This window comes from Triticum dicoccoides, chromosome 7B, assembly GCF_002162155.2.
Source record: "Triticum dicoccoides isolate Atlit2015 ecotype Zavitan chromosome 7B, WEW_v2.0, whole genome shotgun sequence".
Taxonomy (NCBI): domain Eukaryota; kingdom Viridiplantae; phylum Streptophyta; class Magnoliopsida; order Poales; family Poaceae; genus Triticum; species Triticum dicoccoides.
In genome coordinates, this window is record NC_041393.1 from 128,338,785 (window position 1) to 128,348,235 (window position 9,451).

A 9,451-nucleotide genomic window follows, 5' to 3' on the forward strand; every position below is an offset into this window, starting at 1 on the left:
CCGTTTTTCTTAGTTCGATCCTATTAGTAGTATCTTGATTTAGTAGAATAAAGTCATGGCATGATCTAGTTTTGAGTTTTGCTTTATGATCCTTCTTTGTAATCGAGTCCGTGAGCTATATAATAAAGATTAGTGTTGAGTCAAGGGCTTGATTATTTTGCCATGATCTTGGGTGAATAGAAGAAAAGAATAAAAAGAATCAAAGAGTTCATATTGATCTTAGTGGAAGCAATGACTTCACATAGAAAGAGTATGATGATTAAAATTTGTTGGGAGTTGGCAAATATAGCTTTGGCCATCGTTGCAATTAATAGGAAGTAATAAGGAAAGAGAGGTTTCACATATAGATATATCATTGACATCTTTTATGATTGGGAGCACTCATTAAAATATGACATGCTAAAGAGTTGAGGTTGGACAAGGAAGACAACATATAGAGTTATGTTTTCTTACATCCGAGATAAAGTATGTTGTTATGGATCCTCTACCGTGTTGAGCTTGCCTTTCCCCCTCATGCTAGCCAAATTCTTAGCACCAAGTAGAAATACTACTTGTGCTTCCAAATACCCTTAAACCAGTTTTGCCATGAGAGTCCACCATATCTACCTATGGATTGAGTAAGATCCTTCAAGTAAGTTGTCATCGGTGCAAGCAATAAAAATTGCTCTCTAAATATGCATGACTTATTATTGCAGAGAAATAAGCTTTGTACGAACTTGTTGTGGACGCAATAAAAGCGACAGACTGCATAATAAAGGTTCACATACAAGGGGCAATATAAAGTGATGTTCTTTTGCATTAAGATTTTGTGCATCAACCCTAAACGCGCATGACAACCTCTGCTTCCCTCTGCGAAGGGCCTATCTTTTCTTATTATCCTCTACCTTATGCAAGAGTCACGGTGATCTTCACCTTTCCTTTTTCATTTTATCCTTTGGCAAGCTCAGCATGTTGGAAAGAACATGATATATATACCTAATTGGATGTGGGGGAGCATGAATTATTATTGTTGACATTACCCTTGAGGTAAAAGGTTGTGGGGCAAAACTATAAGCCCCTATCTTTCTCTGTGTCCGATTAAAAACTCCGTAACCACAAGTATTGCGTGAGTGTTAGCAATCATGAAGGACTAAGTGATAGTTGAGTATGTGGACTTGCTTTTAAGCTCTGACATAGACTCTTTCTGATGTTATGATAAATTGCAATTCCTTCAATGACTGAGATTATAATTGTTAGTGCCCAATAAGGTTTCTGATTCATACTTTGGCTTTGTGAAAAGATCATCACTTGAACATGAGTAATCATATGACAAAATCTATATATGTTGTTGTTATGAAATAATCATGATGCCTTCATGTCCGTATTTTATTTTTATCGACGCCTCTACCTCTAAACATGAGGACATATTTATTGATATCGGCTTTTTGCTTGAGGACAAGCGAGGTCTAAGCTTGGGGGAGTTGATACATCCACTTTGCATCATGCTTTTATATCAATGTTTATTGCATTATGGGTTGTTATTTCATGTTATGTCACAATACTTATGGCTATTCTCTCTTATTTTACAAGGTTTATATGAAGAGGGAGAATGCCGGCAGCTGGAATTCTGGGCTGGAAAAGGAGCAAATATTGGAGGCCTATTCTACGCAACTCCAAAAGTCCTGAAACTCCACGGAATACCTTAAAATAAATAAAGAAAAATCGTCGCCAAAGATGAAGGGTAGGGGGCCCACACCCTGCTCACGAGGGTGGGGGGCGCCCCCACTCCCCCTGGGCGCACCCCCTACCTCGTGGGCCCCCTGGTGGCTCTCCGACGCCCGTCTTCTCCTATATGAAGTCTTTCGATGAGAAAAAAAAGAAGCAACCTTTCGGGACGAGACTCCGCCGCCACGAGGCGGAACCTTGGCGGAACCAATCTAGGGCTCCTGTAGAGTTGTTCTGCCGGGGACACTTCCCTCCGGGAGGGGGAAATCATCACCATCGTCATCACCAATGCTCCTCTCATTGGGAGAGGGCAATCTCCATCAACATCTTCACCAGCACCATCTCATCTCCAAACCCTAGTTCATCTCTTGTATCCAATTCTTGTCTCCAAGTCCGGGATTGGTTCTAGTAGGTTGCTAGTATTGTTGATTACTCCTTGTAGTTGATGCTAGTTGGTTTATTTGGTGGAAGATCATATGTTCAGATCCTTTATGCATATTATTACCCCTCTGATTATGAACATGAATATGCTTTGTGAGTAATTACGTTTGTTCCTGAGGACAAGGGAGAAGTCTTGCTATTAGTAGTCATGTGAATTTGGTATTCGTTTGATATTTTGATAAGATGTATGTTGTCTAGCCTCTAGTGGTGTTATGTGAACGTTGACTACATAACACTTCACCATTATTTGGGCCTAGAGGAAGGCATTGGGAAGTAATAAGTAGATGATGGGTTGCTAGAGTGACAGAAGCTTAAACCCTAGTTTATGCGTTGCTTCGTAAGGGGCTGATTTGGATCCATATGTTTCATGCTATGGTTAGGTTTACCTTAATACTTTTGTTGTAGTTGCGGATGCTTGCAATAGAGGTTAATCATAAGTGGGATGCTTGTCCAAGTAAGGGCAGTACCCAAGCACCGGTCCACCCACATATCAAATTATCAAAGTACCGAACACGAATCATATGAACGTGATGAAAACTAGCTTGACGATATTCCCATGTGTCCTCGGGAGCGCTTTTCCTATTATAGGAGTTTTTCCAGGCTTGTCCTTTGCTACAAAAAGGATTGGGCCACCTTGCTGCACTTTATTTACTTTTGTTACTCGTTGCTCGTTACAATTTATCTTATCACAAAACTATCTGTTACCGCTTGTTTCAGTACTTGCAGAGAATACCTTGCTAAAAACTGCTTATCATTTCCTTCTGCTCCTCGTTGGGTTCGACACTCTTACTTATCGAAAGGACTAAGATAGATCCCCTATACTTGTGGGTGATCATGCTACTGTTTAGATACTATCATGAAAAAGTGGTATTGTCCTTGAGAAGTGCTTCATCTGTGTTTTTTTAATATTTCCTTTCCTTTTTTTCGAGCAAATAGGGATGCCAGCATTTAGTTGTCCTCTTGTCTTTGCACAACAGGATCATCTTCCTCTGAAGAAGAATATGGAGTACATGAAGTGACTAGTTCCGATTATGCCAGGATGAAGAAGCCATGTCTATCTTCTCATCAGAAGGAGCAGTTGAAGGACGGTTACATTACTCCCCACAAGACCAAACAAACTTCAGCTCAGAAGGACTGACAAATCTCCATTTTTTGCTGTGATGCGCGAGTACAATGTTGTTCTAGGATTCTCATCAGAAGGAGTAGTTAAAGGATGGTTACGTTACTCCCCACAAGACCAAACTAACTTCAGCTCAGAAGGACTGACAAATCTCCATTTGTTTGATGTGATGTGCGAGTACAATGTTGTTCTAGGATTCTTTCTGGTGAGTTCCATTTTTCTAAAAGTGTGCTCTACATGGACCATGTAGGTGCCTGTTTAAACTGTCAATTCATAGTACATTTTGCTTTATACTAATCACTTTTTTTGTATTTGTGCAAACAGGGGTGATCAGCTTGATTTCAATGGGAACTGCACAAAATGTTCATGAATACATCGAATCATTCATTTCCACCACAAGAAAGGAGGTGCCGATAAGTTCAAGGTGTTGCAACATATAAGGGCGAAATCATACAAGCTACGCGCGAATTTGGTTTATTTTGGTGGAACTGCACAAAAAGAACAGCCGGTTTATTTAGCACGAGGTGCCATGTCAATGTCCGAACTGATGGCAAACCCTGCCCATTCCACAATCATACGCATTTGATATTTTGGAATGGGACAACCTTATCAAATTTTGCTCATTAATTTTAAGACATGCGTTTGATATTTTCGAATGGGACGCCCTTGCTGTCAGCAGCGTCGATCAATTTTTTCTTTATTCTTTAGTTGTGAAGTAAATATCGCCTCTGGAATGTGAGTCGCTGAGATGCATAATCATCGATTGTTTTGAATGTTCTCTATGAATTGCCAACCCTGTGTGTTTGATTGCAATGTACAGAAATGCTAAAAAGCTGCTCAAACTCTTTGTACTCCTTCTGTTCCTTTTTACTTCGCACATTGTGAAAGTGCATACTTTTTTTGTCTAAGATTGGTCAAAGTAGAGATACTTTGACTGCAGACAGAACTTGTATAGAAAGGACCGGAGGGAGTACATGTGAAACTGCTGCAGACGAGGTGATCACCCTGGGAATAATGCTAGTACGTATTGTTTTGCATGTTCATCCAATGCCAGTGATACAGGAATTCAAACTAATCGAAATAAATTCATTCATACACGGTCGGATTTCATATAAACATGCTAGATTTCATTACATCACATACATTCTTCAACTAAAAAGGGGTGCGCTGGAGGTATAATTAATTAACCGAAGCTACCCACCGGTGTCCCGCTGAGCCGAACAGAAGCTTCAGTGACTTAACTGCAAGTGTTGTTGCGTAACTGACATGTGGCCTGTTGGGCCAACGTATCAGTCAGCCAACTGCACCAGCAGTTAAGTAGAAGCAGCATTCTTCTCCAGCGCAGCTCTCCAACTCCACATCGCCGCCAAGAATCTAACCGGCCGTCAATGGTCAACCCGCCTAGCTTGGCTTCAACCGGAGGGTAGCAGCGGTGGCCTTACTTGGACCCGAGCGGCAGTGACCTACCGTGTTCTACTCTTCCTCATTTTCTATGTGGCGCGGCCTCATTGGCAGCGGGGCGGGGCCTCGACGGAGCCGGCGATGTCCTCTATCTCGTTGCCGATGGGCGGCGCCTCGGCGGAGCGGTGGAAATCCTCCCCCACGTTGCCGGCAGGGTGGGGCCTCGGCTGAGCCGGCGATGTCCTCTGCCTCATTGTTGGCGGGGCGGGGCCTCAGCGGAGCCGGCGATGTCCTCTGCCTTATTGTTGGCGCCGCGGGGCCTCAGCGGAGCAGGGCCACGTCGACGCCAGCGGAGCGGTGACTCATCGGAGCCGGCATTGTCCTCTGCCTCGTCCTCGGTCTCGCCAAACAGCGCATCGCCTGCTTCATCGCCCTCTTTGTAGGCGGCCGCAGCCTCCGCTACCCGCATGCGGTACCGCCAGCACTCGAGGCGGCCCTTGCGGGCGGAGCGATACAAGTCGAGCAGTGCCTCCTGTTCCGCCTGCTCCACGGTGATCTGCTCCTCCGCCTGCAGGTGCTCCTGGAGGAGATGGTGGTTGTAGGCGGCGTCGGCCTGCGCCTCCCGGAACTGCTCCTCACGCATCTGCCTCACCGTGTCCATATATTGGGCACGGGCCTCGCTGATGGTCATGGTGCAATGCACCGGCGAGGATGGCACGAAGGAGGGGGTTGGCGTCGGATCGTCGACTACCATATTCTCCATTGGGACATCGTCGTCCTCCAGCTGCCTGCCGGCCAGCCGGTCGACAGCAATGGCTGCCATCTCCTTGTGGTCCGTCGTCCGCCCATCCCGAAGAGCGCTGGAGCGCGAGGAAGCCATGGTGGGCAATAGTGGTGTGGACAGGAGAAAGGGAACGGATGCGGATGACCGTGGCTATGGTCGGCGCAGCAGTTTATATAGCAATGGTGGGCGGCGGAGGGACGGGCGTGTGGCGCCGGAGTAGCCGCCTCGGCAACCATGTATCATTAATGTGGGCGGCAAATGGACATACGGACGGCACTTCTATCATTTGAAGGCGGAGCAATCGCCTACACCGGGAAGTGGGGCGGGCGGCGCTGACTGTTTCGAGCGGAAAGCGCGCACGGGCGAGGAGATGACTTTACTTGGAGAGGATGACAATGGGGACCCACCAGGGCCATAGCCTAACATACGCAAGTGCCTCCTTATTATATAATACTCCCTCCGTCCCAAAATATGTGACTCAAAACTTACTCAACTTTGTACTAACATTAGTACAAAGTTGAGTCATTTTTGAGTCACTTATTTTGGGACGGAGGGAGTAGTATGTATGCACGTGCAATGCAGGTCTTAAGAGAATGGAGTGATTTTGGAGTGTGAATCGAAAAAAAATATAATGGAGTAATTTTGATAAATGGAATTCCACCCATAATTGTTTTTAATATTCATACAAAAAAGTGTGCATTCACATCTAAAACATTGGAGGTTCATTAAAAAACTGTATGTTACTCTATTATTTTTTCTTCCCATTCTCCTCTCAAACCTTCTTATCTGGGCTCAAGTTGTCATGCGCTCAAGCTGTAAAATATAGCCCATGAGGCATCGCATATGGGCCTTTTTTTCCTGGAAGGCCCACGTGAATATTCTAGAACACAGCAGAGGCAACACCAGTCTACTGTTCATGGCAAATCCGGCTGATCTTAGCCCTTGGATTTTGGAGACCAACGGTTATGATTGAAGCTCTGGATCCATCTCAAAACTGATACACTATATATAATAAATATATATAATAAGTAGTATAGATATAGATATAGATATAGATATAGATATAGATATAGATATATAAAACTATAATTTATTTTGCTTCCTCCTGGTTTCCTGACATCACGGTCCCACACCATTGTCAACCTATGTACTACTCCCTCCGACGTTTTTTGACACTAATGTAGTGTTAAAAAACGTCTAACATTATGGGACGGAGGGAGTAGTCAATAAACGAGAGAATTGCACAAGAAGCGGCCGACAGCTGGGACCAAGCAGCTCGAGCAGTATTTGTGTTTTTGAGGTGTGAGCACTGCAGAGTTTTTCGATGTTTAGCCCAGATATTAATTTTTCTCCTCTGAACAACAACGAAAACATCGTTGCAGGTATTAACTGGGCGGGATGTGGCCCGTCTAGTCCAGGCCAAATATTCAGCCCGGATATTAATTTTTTTCAAGCTGAAAATGGCTAGCCCAGCTATACTTTTTTTAGGAATACCCATACAAGGTCAAGTTGTTATTCTCCGCCCCACTAGGCTGCAAATCTTTCCTAGGAGGGATGCATTAGGCATAATAAGAAAATGGGCTTTGAGTAATAATAACTGGGATGTAATTATAAAAATTGGCCAGTAACTATAAAAAAATGCACCAAACACGTAATTACTTTATAAAATATTATTTTTGGATATTGAAAATTTTAATTTCATTAATTGTTGTGAGCGCAATGTTTCGTTGGATTTTTACGTAATATAAATTTATATTGAAATTATAGAAATTTCGGGATAAAAATATTTCGGATCCCATCAAAATGTGGGAAATTTTATTGAATTCTGTTTTGAACGGTTGGTTGAAATGGGTTGTACTTTTAACAAACTGTAAATGGGCTGTGGTAAATTCTATTAGAATTCAAAAATGGGCTGCACATTCTTACAAATCTCAAATGGGCTATAAGTTCTCTGCCACACACTTCTGGCCTTACTAAGTTGACGCTTCCCCTAAAAAACAGAGTTGACGCATATGCAAGGCTTTGTCAACTTATAGTCAACACACGGTTCTAGCAGCAGTGGCCATTGGATGTCCATCCAACGGATGCCATGCTTCTTCTTCAATCTCGGATATTCTAGCTTCACCCGCCCAAAAAATGATTCCTCCCCTGACATCTGGGGCACACCGTTTCGGAAGCTGACCTGTGGGCCTACTAAGTTGACGTACCAAGGGCTTTGTCAACTTAGTCAATATAAATGGTTCTAGCTGCAGTGACCATACAATGTCCATCCAACGGTCGTCGTGCTTCTTGAACCTCTGGTCTTCTTGCTCCAGCCGCCCAAAGCAGCGCCGGTCATGCTGCCTGCTCCTGCCTCCTGTGGCCGGCTGTGCTGCCGTGGAGGCCTCACCACCCCCTACTAGTCCCACCGTTGGACAGGCCATCCCTCCACTCACCCACACCCCCTGTTATTCTGTGGCGACGGCAGTGCAGCCGAACCAGTGAACCCGCGTACTCCTCTCCGTGTGTGCATCCACTGCCCATCTTCCCCGGCTCCGCGTCGTACCTTTCCTAGGCCTCGCCGTCGTCCACCGCCGTGGTGCTCTCGGCGCGGCATGGTCAACGTGATCAAGGAATGACTTCCATCGGACATGGACTGTACGTGGAGAAGCTGACAGCTGGGTACGCCACACCATCGGAAGTGCCTCCTTATTACGTGCAAAATAATTTTCCTCCACCTGACAGCAGGGACCCACCGGACGGGCCACCGTATTTCGTGAAAAAATGATTCGCCCCCTGACTGCTGGGACCCACCAGCTACATCTTCGCACACAAGGAAGTGCGTCCAGAAAAAATGATTCGCCCCCTGACTACTGGGACCCACCAGCCACACCTTCGCACGCAAGGAAGTGCGTCCGGGCAAAAAAAACGATTCGCCCCCCTGACTGCTGGGACCCACTAGCTACATCTTCGCACGCAAGGAAGTGCCTGACAGTCGGGACCCACCTGGTCGAAGTGTATGTAGCATTGTCATTCTGGTCGCGAACGTGTACGTACATACTGGTGGATGTAGAGGCGCGCACGTGTCGTAGTAGAGGCGCGCACGTGTCGTAGTAGAGGCGCGCATGTAGCATGTACACGTACGTACAACAGCCAGGGTGCAAAAAAGAAAATACGGCCACGTATGTGTACATACAGGCAGGGTCTCGAACGCCTACTCGCGCATATATACGTACGGCCAGGGCTCGTGTACATGGCTGGGTCGGAACAGAGAAACAGCGTCGTCGTCATATTCATGGGGAGCCAACCGGCTGGGTCGGAACGGAATACGTGGTCGTGTTCATCGGGAGGGCTTGGACGGAATAGGCGATGGAAACGAGGCCTGGCGTACCGCAGAATGAAGGAAACGGCCTTGTGTTCGACCGGCCATGTTTGAAACGGGATCCTGTTCATCGGGAGTGGTCTGGCGTATCGCAAAACGAAGGAAACGGACCTCCTACGATCGAAACGGGGGTCTTGTTGATTGGGAGGGGTGTGGCGTACCGCAAAATGTACAAAACGGACTTGTGTTGGAGCGCTACGGTCGAAACGGGGGTCCTGTTCATCGGGAGGGGTGTGGCGTACCGCAAAACAGGACTCCACGGGATACTGTTCATCTCCACCGTTGACCTCCTCCAGCCTCCACGGGCTACTGTTCATCCACCGTCGACCTCCTCCAGCCTCCACCTGCGACTGTTCATCCACGGGCTCCTGTTCATCCAGCCTACACCGCGCGCTACTCCACCGGTTACTGTTCAACCACCCCTCTCCACGGGATCCTGTTCAACCACCCCTCCACGGGCTACTATTCATCCACCCCTCCACTGTCTACTGTTCATCCACCCCTCCACAGGGTCGTCCTGTTCATCCAGCCCTCCATGGGGTCCTGCTCATTCAGCCCCAACCGGCTCGATCAATCGGGGTCCTGTTCATCCAGAGGCAACGCCACGGGTCCTGTTCATCCACTCCTACCGCTCACTGTT